Source organism: Caretta caretta, chromosome 2 (assembly GCF_965140235.1).
Source record: "Caretta caretta isolate rCarCar2 chromosome 2, rCarCar1.hap1, whole genome shotgun sequence".
NCBI classification, from domain to species: domain Eukaryota; kingdom Metazoa; phylum Chordata; order Testudines; family Cheloniidae; genus Caretta; species Caretta caretta.
In genome coordinates, this window is record NC_134207.1 from 75,005,210 (window position 1) to 75,025,764 (window position 20,555).

General features: G+C 44.4%; 1 protein-coding gene across 1 annotated transcript in view; it reads right to left on the bottom strand.

Moving 5' to 3' along the window:
- Positions 1-20,555, bottom strand: part of MAPRE2 (microtubule associated protein RP/EB family member 2) — a 164,128-nt gene that overhangs the window by 108,262 nt on the left and 35,311 nt on the right. Inside the window, exon 2 of the mRNA XM_048840602.2 lies at positions 19,911-19,972. The gene's annotated coding sequence lies outside the window, so the exon portion shown is untranslated. The remainder of the gene's footprint in view (positions 1-19,910; positions 19,973-20,555) is intronic.

A 20,555-nucleotide genomic window follows, 5' to 3' on the forward strand; every position in this document is an offset into this window, starting at 1 on the left:
TTGAAAAATACAAGTTATGGAAAAGATTATGTTTAATTAGACATTCCCCAAGCCAACTTGAGCACCACTGGGCCATAAAGCCAAAAAGTCCTTTAGCTAAAACCACCCTCAGATACTGTGTCTAAGAAGATACAGCCTTCTGTGTACACTAAATCTCTCCTGCTTATCCAACTGAAAGAAGTCTGCACCAAATATCCAGCATGTTCTTATGAATAAACACTTCGCCAGCTACTTAAGAATATTATAAAGCCATCAGCTGAAAGCACTATACAGTACAGCAGAACACACCCAGTGAACGAAAGTTCAGTCTGAGAAATTAAAAGGATTCTCTTACTTGCATTACCTCCAGACATAGCAACAATTAATGGAATTCTTATAGGGGCATATTACACCTGTGTTCAGTGGTATGTATTTGATTTCAATTGAGTTCTAGGTACAATTTTAAAAGTGCTGATTTTGACCAAGAAAGTCATAAATGGGCTGAGATCAACTGAGGCAGTATCTTTCCCTCTGTCCCTCATTGTAAATGGAAAAGGGCTGGAGATAGGACCCTGATTCCCATTTTATTTACACCAGTTTTACTCCAGTGCAAAATCCAGAGTTGCTCCACATTTATACTGGCATTTTAAAGAGTGGAGTCCAGCCCAGTGGGTTTGCAGGGAGGAGTCCTCAATGCTGGAACTAACTTCCTCACTTTGGTTTGCCAGTGTCCAAAATCTGAGGATGGTACTCAACATGAAGGGTATAGCTACACTGCAACAAAACACCCAGGGCTGGCTTGGGTCAGCTGGCTCAGGCTCACAGGGCTTGGGCTATGGTTCTGTAAAATTGCAGCATAGATGTTAACGATCAGGCTGGAGCCAAGGCTCTGGGATCTTTCCCCCTATGGGATCTCAGGGCCTTGGCTCCAGCCTGATCCCAAATGTCTATGCTGCAATTTAACGGCCCCACAGCCCAAGCCATCTGACCCATGCCAGCTGCAGGTGTTTTACTGCACTGTAGACATACCCTCCCACCTCCTAAAGGTGGTCTTCAGGTAACTCAGGTAATCTTTTTCTGGGGATGAGAAGAGCTTGATTGGGTGGGAGGCAGATGGGATGTTCTAGAGAGGGGTTCTTGTTTTGAGCTTTGGTCCAATTTTTAGGTTGTACAGATTTCATTCATTTTAATGTGCGCAGATCTACAGAAATCTACATTTGATAAAACAAAACGAATCTATAAAATAAATGTGGCATCAGGCTGGAAGCCTGGAGGAACAGCAGAGAATATCTGAGAGGGGGAGAAGGTAAAGTATGAAAGGACTCCTGATGGATTTCAAACTGTTAAGGAATTTTAGAGCTGCTCTCTGCTTCCCAAACACTCAATTTTGTCCCTAAGTGGCCCAAGTTGGAGCTGGAAAAGCGCAAAAGGAAACAAATAAATGGCATTGGTCTTCTGATTTAAGAAGCTGCGTGAAGTCATGTCTTGTGTTCTTCATTGGGAGATAAATACATTCTCCAAGAGCCTTTTAAGCCAACTGGCACTTTCACCCAGGCAATTGTTTAAAAAAAGGTTAGTTAGTAGCATTGTGTGACACAGAATTGTCAGGTTTCAGAGTAACAGCCGTGTTCGTCTGTATTCGCAAAAAGAAAAGGAGTACTTGTGGCACCTTAGAGACTAACCAATTTATTTGAGCATAAGCTTTCGTGAGCTACAGCTCACTTCATCGGATGCATACTGTGGAAAATACAGAAGATGTTTTTATACACACAAATCATGAAAAAATGGGTGTTAATCAAGGTGGGCCATTTTCAGCACAAATCCGGGGGGAGGGGGGAGGGAGAAAACCTGGATTTGTGCTGGAAATGGCCACCTTGATCATCATACACATTGTAAGGAGACTGATCACTTTAGATAAGCTATTACCAGCAGGAGAGTGGGGTGGGGGGAGAGAAATCCTTTTGTAGTGATTAACACCCATTTTTTCATGATTTGTGTGTATAAAAACATCTTCTGTATTTTCCACAGTATGCATCCGATGAAGTGAGCTGTAGCTCACAAAAGCTTATGCTCAAATAAATTGGTTAGTCTCTAAGGTGCCACAAGTATAGAATTGTCAGTAGCTTTGTGTGACAAAGAAGGGAGCACTTTTCCAAAATGTGAGTCTGGCATCCCTACATCTCACTTGCCTGCCAACAAGATAAAATACACCAAGCAATCATTTTAATGCTGTAACTCACTTTTTGAATTGAAATAATATGAGTTGGCCCTTATGTTACACAATGGATTCCAAAAAAGTGAATGCTGGCTCTTGGGACTGGTAATTCTCTGTCCCTAGTACACTGCAAGATTCTGACTGTGAAATGTTTTGCAGTTAATGGCCATTTCATTTATGCACACAATAAAAGAAATTTAATCCCCCACACAAATACCTGTTGCATGCGTACAAAGTCTATATAAGGAGCAGAGGAAATGTAAACACTTTGGAATTGTTCAATAAAACTTAAATGCATCACACTGAGTAAAATTCAATCATTAGAAGCTGGCCCAGCATACAGTACTAACATGTCCTGAATCAGTGGTAGGACTCTTGTGAGTTAGAGTTGCACAGGAATTGTAACCTAATACAATGAGTATTACATTTGCCAACCCCCGTCAAAAAAAAACAAAAAAAAACACATCACTGCTTAAGAAAAATGAAGATAGAAGGCTGGCATTTTAAGAAGTGATTACTTCCTTACTGTTAAAGAATTTCATGAACAGTTTTCTTACGGTGTTAATACAATGAGTATTTGTCAGAGTCACAAGGTCTGGTCTATGCCCCAGCCTGTAATCAGTCTCCTGGGATTGACTCCTTTAATGTGCTGGGCCCCAAGGACCCACACAGTTCCACAGGCCCAAACCCATAGCCTCCAAGACTCAGATTGGGCCTTCGGCACCAGCAATCCCTGTCTCTCCGAGGGAACAGAGTCCTGCGGGAGGCTGTTACGGTCCCCCGTCAATCTGCTAATATAATAAAAAAACCTCAAGGTTACTAACCTTTCTGTAACTCTTCCAGAGGTGTTGTACATATCCATTCCAATGTAGGTGTGTGTGCACCCTGAGCACAGTTGCTGGAGGTTTTTCCCTTAGTGGTATCCTTTGGGTCAGCTCCAACATCCTCTGGTGCCGCACACTCATAGATCCCAGATAAAGGGCCCTGCCGACCCTGTGCCCTCTCAGTTTCTTCTTACCAGCTGACTGATAATAGTGGAAGGAGCATGGGTTTTGGAATTGACGTGCAACACATCTCAAAAACAACAGTTACAGAAAGGTTAATGCTTGCACATGTCCATTCCAATTTAGGTGACTCAAGCAGCTGCACAGGAGGTGGGCTTGGAGTTCAAGAACGAGCTGACTGCATGGCCAAAGTCAGCATCGTCTCTGGTCTGCTGAGTGATGGCATAGGGCTTTGAGAACGTGTGCACCAAAGGACCAGGTTGCTGCCCTGCAGATGTCCTGAATAGGAACTTGTGTTAGGAATGCAGTGGAGGCTGCCTGCGATCTTGTGGAATAAATGGTCAGGTTAGCTGGAGGCGGAATGCTGACCATCTTACAATGCGTACATTGTAATCCAGGACGAGATCTTCAGGGTGGAGGTGGGAAGGCCTTTCATCCTGTTGGCTATTGCTATGAAAAGCTGGCTTGATCAGCGAAACGGCTTGGTTCTTTGTAAATGGATGTGCTCTGGCATTCTAACATCCAAGGAGTGTAGACATTGCTCCTCCCTGTTTGCATGCGGCTTCAGGAAGAAAACTGGTAGAAAGATCGCTTGACTGCAGTGGAATTGTGAAACCACTTTCAGGAGGAATGCCGAGTATGTATGCAGCACCTTATCTTTAAAAAAAAAAAGAGAAGGAGGACTTGTGGCACCTTAGAGACTAACAAATTTATCTAAGCATGAGCTTTCGTGAGCTACAGCTCACTTCATCAGATGCAGTGAGCTGTAGCTCATGAAAGCTTATGCTCAAATAAATTGGTTAGTCTCTAAGGTGCCACAAGTACTCCTTTTCTTTTTGCGGATACAGACTAACACGGCTGCTATTCTGAAACTTATCTTTAAAGACTATCATATATGGGGGCTCTGATATGAGGGCACAGATCTCCAAAACCCTTCTGACTCAGGGGATGGCCACTAAGAAGGCCACTTTCCAGGAGAGGTGCACCAACAAGCATGTTGCCAGCGGCTTGAACGGGGGAAAAGAGACCAGTTGTTGACCCAGGGGAAGAAAGGCAGATATTGCTGCTAGGTGGAGCTTGACTGAAGAAATAGCCAAACGCTGTTGTTTCTGATGCAAAAAGGTACTCCGATATGAGTTGCAATGAGGATTGAATGGGTGGAACTCTGCGTTGGGAGGACCAGATGGAGACTCACTTCCATTTTGCAAGGTAAGTGGTCCTGGTAGAGGGTTTTCTACTACCTAGCAGAACTCTACGGATTTGCTCCAAGCAAGCTTGCTCTTCAGGATTCAGCCATGGATCTTCCAGGCCATCAGATGAAGAGACCTGAGATTTGGGTGGAGCAGCTGACCCTGGTCTCGGGAGATCATGTCTGTGTGTAGCAGAAGCAGGGTTTCCATTGAGAGGTCTAACAGGGTGGTGAACCAATGCTGCCTGGGCCATTCTGGGGCTATGAGAATGACCAGTGCCCAGTCCCACTTGATCTTCATCAGAACCTTGTGTGTCGAGTCCTCCACCATTGGAAAATGTCCCTTGAGATGTCTGGCCAAAGGGACCATTCATGGTGAGAGGAGTAAGACCTGCTGAGGTGATACGCCAGCTGGTTCTGTGCTCCCAGGAGGTCCAACACCACGAGATGGATTGAATGGGTTATGCAGAATCCCACAGCTGGATTGCTTTCTGGCATGGGGATGGGAGGAGTGAGCTCCTCCCTGCCTGTTGATCTAGAACATGGCAGTTGCATTGTCTGAGAACCAAAACGACTTTGATGTAATATGGGGCAGGAATAGTTGGCAGGCAAGGCGGACCATCCTGAGCTCTCTGACATGGAGATGAAGAGAGAGTTCTTCTGGGGACAATAGTCTTGAGGGACCCTAAGTGGGCTCCCCAGCCCAGTGCTGATGTGAGAGACTGGAGACATTGATGGTTTGGACCGTGAAAAGGGCACTCCCACACAGACCACTTGGTAGTTCACCCACCAAGTCAGTAAATAGAGGACTTGAGCGAGCACAATGAGCACTGAATCCAGATGATGCCATGAACGTGAATACACCATGGCCAGCCATGTTTGGAGAGGTCTGAGACACAGCTTTTCATGTTATACTACGCAAGTGCATGATGCCATGTGGTCCAGAAAACGGAGACATTTTCAAGCAGTCATGACTGGATGGGATTTATCAAGACTGACTGCTCAAAAACGGTCTTCTGGAAGCAAGGCTCTTTCTGAATGAAGTCAAGAACTGCACTGATGTACTCTAACCTCTTCATCAGGACAAGGGTGGATTTCTGGGTGTTTATCAGTAGACCTAGGGCCTGGAAGTTTGATTGGATGAGATGGATGTTGGATTCCACTTCAGCTGTGGACTGGCCACTGACTAGCCAGTCCCTGAGAGATGGGAAGATGTGCACTGTTTCTTGAGAAAAGCCCCCACCACTGCCATACATTTGCTGAAAACCTCTGGAGAGACTAACAGGCCAAATGGAAATGTACATTACCGCAAACTGGTAATGTACTTGGTTCACAATGAATCTTAGGAACCTTCTGTGGCCTTGGGGGTGGGGGGGACACGATATGTGGAAGTATGTGTCCTTTAAATCAAGGGTGGCATTTCAATCCCCCAGATGCAGAGAGGAAATGATGGAAGCCAGGGAGACCTTTAAGCTCTTCAGATAGTGGTTGAGACAACGCAGGTCTAGGATAGGTCTAAGACCACCCTAGGCTTTCGGGGTTAGGAAATAACATGAATAGAGCCCCTTTCCTCTTAGGTGATATGGAACCTCTCCTATGGCTCCCACCCGAAGGAGGGATTGGGACTTCTTGTTCCAACAGTTGCTCCTGAGAAGGGTCCCTGAAGAGGGATAGGGGCGAGGTAACCACAAACTGGAGAGTGTATCCCACTCTACTGTGCTGAATACCCAACAATCTGAATTAATGTGCGTCCAGGCATTGGTGTGGGACAAGTGGTTCAAAAACAGAGGGACAATTGTATCAGATATTGTGTGGATTGAAACGTCAACCTTGAATGTCTTTCCACTGAATGCATCCGATGAAGTGAGCTGTAGCTCACGAAAGCTCAAATAAATTTGTTGGTCTCTAAGGTGCCACAAGTACTCCTTTTCTTTTTGTGAATACAGACTAACACGGCTGCTACTCTAAAACTCACCCAAATGAGTGCTTCAAGCTCCCTGAGAGTTTGGGGGCAGCCTGTATCAGCCCTGCTGAGGCGGCCAGTGGAGGAGGTCTAAGCCTGAATCCACTGCTCTTCCTCCTCTGCTGGTCCTGGCTGGCTGGGCAAAACAACAGCCTATCTGTTGGGGTCTGTAATGCTTCCTGGATGCCGCTGGAGTATATAGCCCCAGGGATTTCAGGGTCACCTTAGAGTCCTTAAGCCCATGGAGCCTACCATCAGTTTGCTCTGAAAAGCATGAGGACCCTTCAAAAGGGAAGATCTTGGAGGTTTTGTGGTACTTCCTGGGGAAAACCCCAACAACTGCAACCATGAGCTTCTGCACATGGTCGTTGCCCTGGCCATAGATCTGGCTCCAGAGTCAGCTACATCCAAAGCTGCCTGTAAGGAGGCCTTCACCACCATTTTCCCCTCCTCAATCAGCAAGGAGAACTCCTGTCTGGCATCCTGAGGGAGCAAGTCTTTCAACTTTTGCATAGCCTCCCGCATATTAAAGTCATAGCAGCCCAGGAGAGCCTGCTGGTTTGGTATGAGAAGCTGTAGTTCTCCTGTGGAAATAGGCCTTCTGGCCAAACAGGTCTAACTTTTTTGATTCCTTTGCCTTAGGTGTTATGCCTGATTGTCCCTGGCGATCTCTCTCATTGGTGGCCACTATCACCAGGGATCTCAGGGGAGGATGAAAGAATATAAACTCGAAGCCTTTGGATGGTACGAAACACTTCCATTCTGTATGCTTTGCCATGGGAGGGAGGGAAGCAGGGGTCTGCCGTAGTCCCTTAACTGGGTCCACGATAGCCTCATTGAGTGGTAGAGCCACGCTTGAGAGGCCCGCCACCAGCAGAATGTCCAGTAGATTGTGAGTCGCCTCATTGACCACCTCTGCCTGGATGCCTAGATTCGAGGCCACCTGCTTTGATAAGTCTTGGTAAGCCTTGTGGTCATCCCCAGATGAGGACATCCCCAGATGAGGCTGTGGTGGCAGTGGGTAAGAGGAAGAGGAGTCTAGGACTGGCTGAGGGGCCTCCACTCCTCCCTCCATATTGACCAGGATCCGCAGGGCCTCTTCTTGAGGCTAGTGCCACGCTTGGTACCAGAGTCTGGATCCGGGGGGGGGGAGCGGGTGTCACACAGTGAGGTACCAGAGGTGCTCTGCTCTGAGGTCACCAAGTAGGAGCACCTCAAGAGACTGCCTTGACCTTGGGGGAACCAGAAAGGCCATTGCATAGGTGCCGGCCGCCATGGAACCAGCGGCCAAGCACTCGGTGGTACCCCTATGCTTGGGGGCACGATGGAGTAGGAGCGGCCAGGGAGTAATACAGGCAGCTGCGATGACGGGAAGAGTCAGATCCCACTTCTGACTCTGATGAAGACGAAGAGTCCCAGCATGGTGTCCAGGGTTGTGCAGACCCCCTTGGTGCCGGTGATCCGTGCTGCAGAGACGCCTGCAATGAGGCTCCCACAGGGGGTTTTCCCCTAGAGGGCAGTCGTGGTACCGGAGGATGGCTGGGGGAGTGTTCTTTGCCACTCAACGGTACAGTAGTGCCGAGTCCTGAGTGCCGCCAGGGACACATGAAGCGAAAATGAAAGTAGGGTGACCAGACATCCCGATTTTATCGGGACATTCCTGATTTTAGGGGACTTATCCCACGTCCCAAACTTATATCAGTCAGGATGCCCTTTGTCCCGATATCGGGACAGTCCGGACCGCAGCCGCGGTGCTGCTCCTCACCGCTTCCTGGGGCAGCTCCCAGCGCCCGCCCGCCGGCAGGAGCGCTGCATGCTGCAGGGGCGGGGCTTGCAGGTGTCAGGAGCGGGCAGAGAGCCCTCTGCCCCCCACCCCACGACCCTAGGAGCCAGAGGGACCTGCCTGCCGGATGTTTCCTGGGATGGGAGCTGCCCCAGGTAAGCACCACTGGGACACCCCACCTCATCCCCTGGCAGGTCCCTCAGGCTCTTAGGGTGGCAGGGCTCTGTGCGCTGCCGGTGCCTGCAAGCCCCGCTCTGCGTCTCCGGCAGCTCCCATTGGCGCTTTTCCCAGCCAATGGGAGCCACGGAGCTCGCGCTTGTGGCGGGTGCAGCACGTGGAGAGTCTGGGGACTCCCCTCGCTGCTCTCACCCTAGGAGCCAGAGACCTTCCAGCAGGGCTGGTGAGTGCGGCCAGGGAAGGGGGCAGGATGTGATGGTGAATATCTGGGAGGTGTGTGGGGGGTACTGGGCTTTGAGGGTGTGGAGGGTGCTGGGCAGTGGGGGAGGTTTGTGTGTTTTGGGGTGCTGGGAAGTGGGGGAGATCTGTGTGTGTCAGGGCACTGGGTGTCTGTATGGGGCATTGTATAGTTGTGGTGGGAGTGTTGTGGGGAAGGGCACTGGGAAGGAAGAAAGAAGGGAGGGGAAATCTGTGTGTATTGGGAAACTAGCAAGTGGGGGTGTTCTGTATGCGGGTGCTGGGCAGCTGTGGTGGGGCTGTGGGGGCGCTGGGCAGGGTGTGTGTTTGTACAGCACTGTGCATTTGTGGTGGAAGGGTTGTAGGAGAGCTCTGGGCATAATAGATCCAGTGGGCGCTGGGCAGGGGAGCTGTGTGGCGCAGCATGGGCCCACCCCCAACAGGAAGGGGCACGCTGGTAGCACAGGGCCAGGCGGACCAGCATGCCTCTGGCTCCGGTTAGGGCTGTGCACCTGTGTCTGTCTCTTCCCTTCCGCTTGCCCAAAGTGTCCTGATATTTCACTCTTGCGATCTGGTCACCCTAAATGAAAGTAGGTCCTTGGCTGCTGCAAACACCTCCGGAGTAGATGGCACCATGAACTGACTGGCACACTGTCTGCCTGAGGACAGTGTGTCGGACGCCAGAGTCAGTGGGTCCTGCATAGATACTGGAGTCATCAGTACCAGCTGTTGCAGTGCCAGGGTGAAAGTGCAGCCCCATGCGGACATCACTTTATCCTGGTCCCCAGGCCTGTTTGACTTGTGCATTGGATCAACTCTTCTCCCAACTGTTTCTTATGCTTCTTGGGCACCAGGGATGGGGACCAGTGCCAAGACTTATGACCAGTGTGGGAAATACTCCTTGCAACAAAGCCCGTTGCCAACTGTGTCCACATATCTATTCAGGGGACACCATCATAGGGCCTAATCACATCAGCCACACTATCAGAGGCTCGTTCACCTGCGCATCTACCAATGTGATATATGCCATCATGTGCCAGCAATGCCCCTCTGCCATGTACATTGGCCAAACTGGACAGTCTCTACGTAAAAGAATAAATGGACACAAATCAGACGTCAAGAATTATAACATTCAAAAACCAGTTGCAGAACATGTCAATCTCTTTGGTCACTCGATTACAGACCTAAAAGTTGCAATTTTTCAACAAAAAAACTTCAGAAACAGACTCCAAGGAGAGACTGCTGAATTGGACTTAATTTGCAACCTGGATACAATTAACTTAAGCTTGAATAGAGACTGGGAGTGGACGGGTCATTACAGAAAATAAAACGATTTCCCCATGTTTATTTCCCCCCCCCCCCCTGTTCCTCAGGCGTTCTTGTCAACTGCTGGAAATGGCCCACCTTGATTATCACTACAAAAGGTTCCCCCATCTCTCCGCTCTCCTGCTGGTAATAGCTCACCTTAAGTGATCACTCTCCTTACAGTGTGTATGCTAACACCCATTGTTTCATGTTCCCCATGTATATAAATCTCCCCACTGTATTTTCCACAGTATGCATCTGATGAAGTGAGCTGTAGCTCACGAAAGCTTATGTTCAAATAAATTGGTTCGTCTCTAAGGTGCCACAAGTCCTCCTTTTCTTTTTGCGAATACAGACTAACACGGCTGTTACTCTGAAACCACAACTATAACAGTGTATATACACTGGAAAAGACGACAAAACTTCTACTGGGAAGTTTTCCTGAAGCAAAGAGTAGTTCCAGCAACTGCCACAGGTGGTAAGAAGGAACAGGGGATGCAGGGTTGGCAGGGCCCTTTATACCAGTGCTATAAGGGCATGGCACCAGAGGGCGCTGGAGCTCACCCGATGGATACCACTAAGGCAGTGGTTCCCAAACTTTAACAACCTGTGAACCCCTTTCATTAAAATATCAAGTCTCACAAACCCCCTCCTAAAAATGAATATTTCCAGGCATTTTCTCCTTTACCTGAGTATAAATTATAAAAGCAGTGATCTTGGAAATATAAAATTTGTTTTTATGGCATGCTCATTACACACTATTATTAATTATTATTTATCATTACAGTATTTTTATTACATTACGAAAACAGCAACATTCTTCCAAGATCTCACTTTCGTAGCTTGTATCACTTTGAATAAGCCTGTTATAAGCCCAGGCTCCTATGTTTCATCAAGGAGTATCAGATGTGAAACAGCATGAAGGTATTTAAGAAGCCAACTCAAAAAGATCCTCCTACACAAGCATTCAGGTCTTGAGCAGTTTGGGCAAACAATGCATGTTACAACAAAACAAACTTGTTCTTCATAATAATTTTAAAAACAATACTAGCTGCCTATTAACTTTTAAAAACAGCAAAAAATATCCACCTCCCTTTCAATTTATTACAAGGAGTCTTGAAGTTTAAATCTCCTCAGTGTGATAGATATGCTTGTTTTAATTTGCTTAGCTCTTGGAAGCCCAGGGGCTCCAGGCTGCTGGCCCCGTGCTGCCTGGGATCCCTAGGGATAGCTCTGTCCACCATTAGGGAATTTTTCCCTGAGAACCCCTGCAACATTTCGTGGACGCCCAGGGGTTCACAAACCCCAGTTTGGGAACCACTGCACTAAGGGAAAGAATTTCAGCAACTGTGCGTGCGCCGTGCACACACGTACATTAGAATGATCATATGCAAGCACTTAAGAAGAATACAGTACTAGACTATTGGGAACCATGAAACACTGTTAATCTACTTGGTTGAATTACTTCACCATGCTGTATCTAGAGGGCAGATTTTCTCATGGATTCTTTTACTGTTGGGTACTTTTTAAAAATGCATTTCAGGCTACTTATTGCTTACATCTAATCTGAACTGCATGTCTAGTTCTTTGATATCAGTTAATTTTAAAGTCTTATTTCCTACCTTGCTGCTTATAGTGTTTACCAATCTGTTATGGCTCCTAGTGCTAGCTGATTAATATTTTCACATCCTAGAATACACAAGCACTTCCATTATACAAAGCCTTCCACCAGAGAACCTCAAAGCTAGTGAATTAAGCCTCAAAAATACCCTTTGGTTTCTAAAAAGATCTATAGGGTTCGCCCTTTGAAAGGTTAGAGAAGGCTGCAAAAACAGCACAGAAAGAAGACTACATAGCTTAGCACACTAAAGAATGGTCTGAGAGCCAGAAATTAGAGTTCTACCCACAATTCTACCACTGACCAGTTAAGTCATGCAACCAGTGTCTTAGTTTTCCGAACATCTATATAAGATGAAAGTAGTACTTTCCTTTTTCACATGATTGATGAGGATTAATGTTTGAACAACACTAAGATGCTGAATAAATGCTAAGTGTTATTAATGAGAAAGTTTCAAATGAGCAGAAAACAGCATTATGCATGAAGAAATTCAGCACTGTAGGGAGACATGTTGGTTTTGTTACCACAGTGTGCTAAGACAATGAAAAGTTTTCAGAGGATGTCAAGAAATTTGCATCCAAACTGAAGGATATTTCCTTAAAGACATTTGAGGGTTATGAGTCATATTAAGCACACATGATTTCATGAATACCTTAATACAGCTTATTGGAAGTAAGTAGTCTATTTACTAAAACTGTACATTCTGCTCTGTGTTCTTGCTTATGTGTATTTGTACACTAACCTGCTACAGGTAACTATACTTAGCAGAGCTGCTGCTGTATGGTTTTCTGCAGCTCTGAGATTCAGATTTAGCAGAAGGTGCCCTTAACAGGGCATCTAGAGGAAAAAATGGGTCAGGGTGGAGGCTGATGTCCTGAAAGGGATAAGTGACTCTCAGAAGCCAGTAGAAAAGAAAAAAAAGTCGTGCTCAAGAATTGAGGGGAGTATGCATAAAGAAGAAAGAAGGATTTTTTTAGCAATACACAAATAAATATAAATGAACATAGAATTAAATGCAATTAAAATTTGACTAAATTAAAAATTGCAAAAGGCTACAGCAGGATGCAATTAACACTGCCACACATCCAGGAACAAGCATATATAGGTCAAGTGTTATGTCTGCTGAAGAACTATAGTTAAAAACAAATTTATATAGAGCAGAAGAAATCCAATATAAAGCTCATCTCTCTCCTCGTAAAGATAGAGCTCCATTAAAAATTTAAGTGCCTCCATTTTGAGTAGACAGGAGCATACCGAAAATACATACATCTTATTGGGAAGATGGAGAGCTGGATTTACTTCCTTTCATTAACCAATGACCCACCTGTCAAATACATGGTTTAGACTTAAGAAAGAAGGATTACATGTAACTTGTTCTTACGTTAAATACAAAATACACACACACATGCACACACACACTCTAAGGTCTTAGTTAAGAAATCAAGTCAGGAAATGTGAAAGTAAAGGTTGAATGCACAATCTTAACTCTGCTCCTTTGTTAGGGTTGCCAGGGGTCTGGTTTTCGACTGGAATGCCCAGTCAAAAAGGGACCCTGGTGGCTGTGGTCAGCAGTGCTGACCAGGCTGCTAAAAGTCCGGTCGGTGGCATAGCGGGGCTAAGACAAGCTCCCTGCCTGCCATGTCTCCGCACAGCTCCTGGAAGCAGCCGACATGTCCAGCTCCTGGTTGCAGGGGTCGCCATGGGGGCTCCGTGTGCTGCCCCCACCCTGAGCACCAGCTCCGCAGCTCCCATTGGCTGGGAGCCATGGCCAATGGGAGCTGCGGAGGCAGCATCTGTGAGCACAGGCAGTGTGCAGAGCCCTTTGGCCCCTCCACCTAGGAGCTGGACATGCCAGCCGCTTCCGGGAGTCGCCTGAGGTAAGCGCTGCCCAGCCAGAGCCCGCACCCCAAACTCCCTCCCACACCCCAATTCCCTGCCCCAGGTCAGAACCCCCTCCTGCACCCCGCATTCCCTCCCACATCCCACACTCCCTGCCCCAGTCTGGTGAAAGTGAGTGAGGGTGGGGGAGAGTGAGTGATGGAGGAAGTGGGGATGGAGTGAGCGGGGGGGTGGGGTAGCGGTGTTCTGTTTTGTGCAATTAGAAAGTTGGCAACTCTATCCTTTGTACGTATGCATAATGATAGCCATCAATTAAGTGATAATCTTATTTTACATACAATATAATGCAGTGATGTTGTCTAGAGCCTTGCACATGTGTATCCCCACAGTGTCTGATTAGACAATTAAAGAGAATGAGCCAAATTTGAGCCTTATATAAATGGGTGGGACTCCAATGGAAGCCAATTTGCGATCTTAACTAGTAGGCACTATCAGGGTCCTGCTGTAATAAGTTTATAGGGGGCAAAATTATGTTTTCTGGGTGGTTTAGAAATCAAATTATAGCCATGCCACTTAAGCTTATATAATGTTTTGGAGGGAGATTTTCAAAGTCAAAGAGTACTTAGGTACACTGTTACTATTGAAACACAAAAGGCACTTTGAATATCTACTCCTTTATCTTTGCTTTATACCATCTTCTATTGTAATAAAAATTGTAGCCCACATGATAGTGGCTTAGTCACACTGTTAGTTATGACAGAACAACTCTATGTAGGCTGAGCAGGTCATTATTATACACAGCATCTAACTTTTTATACAAGACAACAACATTTAGAGTAAACATTAGGTGAGAAATTTTTCACATCCACCTGACCCCTGTGATCCCAACACTTGAGATTTTATTGTGAGTCTCATAACATTGGTGATTTTCCTCAAGCCCCCAGCTCCTGGAATGATGTAATTACATGAGAATCTAACCTTTCATTTAATAAAAACAAGCTGCTAGCCCTCCTGCTTGCAGAGAACAGTGTGGACACAAGCGATTCCGAAAGTCAAATAAAAAGATCCCAAAATGCATTTCACAGAATCAGGGTTGGAAGGGACCTCAGGAGATCATCTAGTCCTTATATTATTTCAATTTTTAAGTCAGTCACTCTCATGGTGTGGGGGGCCTGAATCATGATTTCTGAATGTGTGGGACTGGCAACACAGATGTGCTTAATATTCAGTTGCCTGATGCAATTAAATACTGTTCCCTCAGCATTCATGCTATTCCCTAGGCATTCTCCATTCTTAGTATAGGCTTCAGTTACAGTGCGGTAATGTTATCTACTTGCAAGGCAAAACTGGAAATGTGAGGGGCATGTTCTCTGTGTGTATAGATAGATAATCTATCATCCTACTGTATTTTCCACTGCATGCATCTGATGAAGTGGGTTTTAGCCCACGAAAGCTTATGCTCAAATAAATGTGTTAGTCTAAGGTGCCACAAGTACTCCTCGTTCTTTTTACTGTACTTTAGAAGACCCTCCATCTGATGCTCACACTACATTTCTTAAAGAATTCATGTAAGAAAGATTATGACTAAAGCAGACTGTCAAACATTCTGTGGAGAGGATTGAACTCCATTTCTAATTATGGCCCTGTGGCAGGAACACACATATAGGACTATGTGCTTCCTTCATTCCACACCTGATCTCCCACAGATGTCAATGAGAAATTTGCACAAAGGGAGGAACAGAAGATAGCCCTTATACAGCAGCTAAATTCTTAGTTACATGTCCAGGTCTTTGTCACGCTCATCAACATCACTTAGGGGGAAAATATGCTGACGTTTAGAACCACTGCTATTTCAGCCCTTTGTTTCTCTTCCTTCCCCATGTTTCTTTCATTTCTCTTCCTATTCCCTGTGTCCTTTCTTTCTTCCCTCTGCATATCCTTCCCTGCAGCAGCTCCCAGTAATTACCCATCACTTTACTCCCACCCCTTTCCATCTGCTAACATGATCAACAATTAAATAGTTGATGATATTTTAAGTATCACCAGTATGCTTTTTACACTTTAGTACAGTATTGGGCAACCTGCAGCCCATCAGGGTAATCCGCTGGCAGGTCGTGAGACAGTTTGATTACATTGACCATCAACAGGCATGGCTGCCTGCAGCTCCCGGTGGCCATGATTCGCCGTTCCTGGCCAATGGAAGCAGCGCTGGCCACAGGGACGTGCTGGCTGCCGCTTCCCCCGGCTCTCATTGGCTGGGAATGGTGAACTGCAGCCACTGGGAGCTGCAGGCAGCCGTGCTTGCAGACAGTCAGTGTAAAACTGTCTTGCGGGCCCGCCAGTAGATTACCCTGGCAGGCCATGTGTGGAGGCTCGTGGGCCGCAGGTTGCCCACCACTGCTCTAGTAAGATTAATGGGGTTAGTTTGGGGAAAATAATACCCCTGTCTTGTTTCAGGCTGCCTGCAGACTGAGGAAGACAACATTGCATTGGATTATACTCTGCTCACATTTGGAAGGTTCTCTTTACAGCCCTAAGAGGTAGAAACTTTTTCTAAAATGAAAATTTGTTTCTGCAAAATCTGAGTGTGTCATATTGAGTCAAATATTTCCAGTGAGCCAGCTCTGGCAAGCAGGTTGGGTTTCTTAAACTGCTGAATCACAGAAGCAGAGCAATCTAGGATTTCTCTACTCAGACTGCAAGAGTGCTTAGTCATTGCTTGAAGTATCTTTAATACACTAATAAATTGTTGAAATGGACAAAATGCAATACACTATGCATAAACTAGAATCTGGCATCCATTTACCAAAAGCCCATAAAATGATATAATCCTAACTTTATTTTCCATTTATTTTATGCATATTTTTGAATAGCAACTAAGTAACAAAATTTAGTAACCTGAAATGGGTCTTATTACTATGAGGTTAAGTTGCTCTATTGTAAAAAGCCTGCCTTTTAAGTATTGTAAACAAAAATATAGCAATGATATTACAATAATATATTTTGCTCATGTTGTTAGAAAATTATGTGCTGATTTTATTTAATGCAAAGTAACAAAAACCCATATATTTAATAGTTATGAGTTATAGTTAACATTGATAGCTTGGCCATTGGAATGGACTGTCATTAACTTTGAACAAAACCTTACATATGTTGCATTTTTTTAAAAAAATTCTGTGGTGTTTTTTTTAAATGAGTCAGTTGCATTGATGAACTCCTGTGGGATAATTCCTGGTAGTAGGACAGTGGGGGGAAAAAAAGTCACCCTATGGTTCAGAACATTTTCAGACAAAACCATAAAAGGATATTTAGTTTGTTCAATTACTAAGTAAGGCAAGGAAAGGATACTGGTTAGCATGAAGCCATAAACAAACATTCCATTCAAGTTAACTTTGACCTTCAGGTTCAAAATTTAGATCCAAACTACAGCTCTCTTCTCATGTTAAATCAAAATTGACCATAAAACAATTGTGTCTTCATGCAGTTGTGACTGTCATAGGATGTTACCCTACACTGACTTTTGGAAGACCCAGTCACTTTCCACAGGATGGAAATGCTGTGAAAGCAATGCATTCAGCCAAAGGATTAAAGTGACTTGTTTTAGTGACCCCCTCTGGCTAATAATGAAGATGCAAAAGAAGTAGAGGAACTTTTTCCCCTGCCTGGAAGGAAAGACAGTGTTCCTTTACTCTTCCTGCTTTCAAGTAACTAAGCATATCTTTTCTACATGCAAGAAGCAGAGCAAATAATGAAAGCCTCTTATCAAGTAGATTTAGAAAGTTTTAGCTTTAGTGAAGCAAAGAAAACCTGCCAGGATATTGAAGTTGTTTTATTGTGTTCCTTTCCTGAACAAATTCTGTTTTCTAATCCACACTGGATTAGATGCTTTTGGCTGCTTGTACTGCTAGCCAGAAAATACTGAATAACTGCAAGTAAACATGGACTCTAAAGCACCATAGAAACAGCAATGTTTTTTGTTGTTAGGATGCATTCTAAATCTGTTCTTTTAAAATTCCTTGCTTAATGCATTGTATTTTTAACTGCCAATGAAAACTTTCTACATATCCTGGGGGAGTATTCTAAATGAAAGTTGTAAAACTGCCTGGATAGTTGAACTTCCTTCCCTATATGGCTATCCCTACAACTTTAACAATTAAACAAAAACCCACAAACCACCACTGAGTTGTCAAAGAAAGCATGAAAGTGCATCAAAATTCCATTGCATATTGATATGTGAAACCTGGATTTGGTCAATGTTCGGCTATAGTGCAGCTATCTTTATAGCAGTATGATAAACCTCTGGTATTAAAAAGCTGGCGGCTGGGACTTTATTTTGATATTCAGCGTTCTACAAAGTTCCACGGATTTTGGGAGGAAAGACTACAGAGTAGGCAGCAGACCAGAGGGAATACTCTGGAAAGCAGCCTGTTGGTCTGAGGGTGGGACTATTCACTCCAGGAAATCTGTATGTCCAAGATAAGTTTTATTAGGCAATGTGTAGTCACAAGCAGACTTTTGTAAAGTAGACTATATATCTCTGTTGCCTCTACACTAGTAGTTTTCTTCAGATTGCCTACTGTTTCACAACCACCTATGGGAATGCTAGTATAATCAGATTGATTGCAGCTGAGAGTGTTTTAACAGTATCATCCAGACATGTTTTGAGCAGGGTTAGAAAATACATGATTAAAAGGACATGGCCACTCTACGTTAGGCACTTCCACTGGTGCAATCCTACCACTGTTAAAAACAAGGTGCAAGTGGAGGAAATCCATTAGAATTCCTACAGCTTTGAGTTTCTCAGCTTCTTCATGGGACCCAGATCCTTTGTTTCATCTTTGACTCATTCCAGGCCTCTTTCAGCTTCTCTTGTGCTATAGCAATTATCCACTGTTCTTAATATGAAAACTCCCAGCTTAAATATACTGCATATATCTTGTGGTTCCTCAAATTCTTTCAGCTCTCATCACTTCATTCTCAAAGCTTCTAAAGTCTGCAGTTATCCCCTTATAGCTCTCCCCATCACAGTTTCAGTCTTCTCTTTTAACTGCTCCCTCTCCCCAGACCCCCGTTAAGCAAGGTTCAGCTCCAATTCTTCATCTCCTAGGAACTGTTCTAACCTAAACCTCTCAACAGATCCCAATTCTCTGCAAACATTCAGGTCTCCCCTCCTGTTGATTTGAGCTAAAAACCCACCAACTGTGCATTTGTAGCACCTTTTTACAAATATGTCTGAGCAGTTTCAAGATATTCAAAACCCTTAATCAACAGTTGAACCATCTCCCTAGTTCCCTTGTGAAAAAAGCCTTAACATTGATTAGAGAGTACAGGAAAAATATGGCTCATCTTTGCTAAAATATACAACATAAATAAAATATTCTAGCAAATGAGACATGCCTTATGCCCCCATCAAAGTCAGACTTTATAAATGGTAACATTGACAGACTTTCAAGCATTGGCAGGTGGGTTCTAAACTAAAAGTTTCTGAGCAGGGATATGTCATTTTATTTTTATGTTAAGTGCACAACTACATAAAATATAATGTGTTATAAGATATGCCATACAGTGAACTGTACTCTGTACCTTACCAAGAGAGACTGCATGGTTGCATATACTTTTGACAGCACCACACCGCATGCTAGAAGGTGTTTTTATTTAAAAAAAAAAAAGGACTATAATATTGTATTCTAGTCTTCCTTTTGGAGAAAGTTTAGAATTCAGGCTGTGTAACAAGACAGACACTTGGCAACCATGATACAAAAAGACAGTTAATATGTGACAATGTTTCTTTAATCAACCACAGTTCAAGTGATCATTTTAAAGACTTTCAAAACATTGCCATCTTGTGGACCTACCTCTAATTGTATCATTGTTCTCTGCTGTTCCTACAGGTGAGCCAAATTATGACTGTGCAAATTGCAACATGACAAATTGGAGGCTGGATAGATTAACCTAGTGTCCAATACACAACTAACTGAAAATTTACAAAGAGATGTTCCTTATCAGATATGTATTATTAACCATGTACAGTAACATTTGGTCTAGCTCTTTTTTCCCCCAGTTAAAATTGGAAAAGCTGTATTATTTCACTGGTAGAGCTGCTAACTCAATGAAGTAAAATGAGCATTGAAGAGAGAGCATAAGAAAGTTTTCCACCAGAGTTCCTGAAGCAGGAGAGAAGGACAAGAGACGAGAGAGAGACGGAAAGATAGGGAGAGAAAGAGATTCCTCTCCCACCTTTGGCTTCCCTCTTTATTGATTGCCCCCTCCCCCCCCCCCCGCCCTTTATTCACATTTGCAATATTTTTTCTGGAAGCAGTTGTCATTGGTGCTGCTAGCTGTGAATTTATTACAATTAATTTGTATTGCATGGATACTACCATTTACAAAGGCAACTTATTCTGACTTGTACCTATTTATTTTTGTATGCTAGGTCTTGCTGCAAAGGAAACTCAGTATCTACTGTACACTGAATGTCACCCAACTGTTGACTTGCTCTTTAAAAATATAAACAAAATCAAAGCAATACCTCATTACTTTTAATGTCAGTCAGAACATACTGTACATTTTATCACGCTACAGAGAGAAATAAAACACTTACTTTGAGCATCCAAGCACTTTCCCTGGTTGCCGGAATGAAGTATTCCTTACAGAAATTTGGTACTAGAAGGAAAACATGACAACAATTAGCTCAGCAAGGAAATAGGAAAAAATAATGAATGGTCTTTGTCTATATGGGATATGCAGCGATGCAACCACCATGTCTGTTCTAAAAACGAAACAAGAGGAGAAACCCTTCCTCACAATACCCTAATTCAGCTGAGCTCACACAATAGCACAGTGTCTGGTATAACTGCACAACAGTCACATGTGCCTCCTAGATGGTAGGAAATCTGTTAGGTCTCTTGCACCACCACATTCAGAGTTTATTCATAATCGCAGGTCATATTTCTGCCCCTTAATTTTGCCAGTCTTTTCTGAGCAAGAACATAATCACAGCAAATTTATGAGCATTCCACCAAACTGATCTTCCTGGCTATGACCCACTTGAAAAAAAACAAAACAAAACTATATGGTCCTGCTTCGAGCAGGGGGTTGGACTAGATGACCTTCTGGGGTCCCTTCCAACCCTTATATTCTATGATTCTATGATTCTATATACAGTACCTCGTGGGTCTATATTCCCTACATTTCACTACATTGCTGTGTTCCACAGCTGTCCATTAGGGGGCTGAGAGGAGAGGTT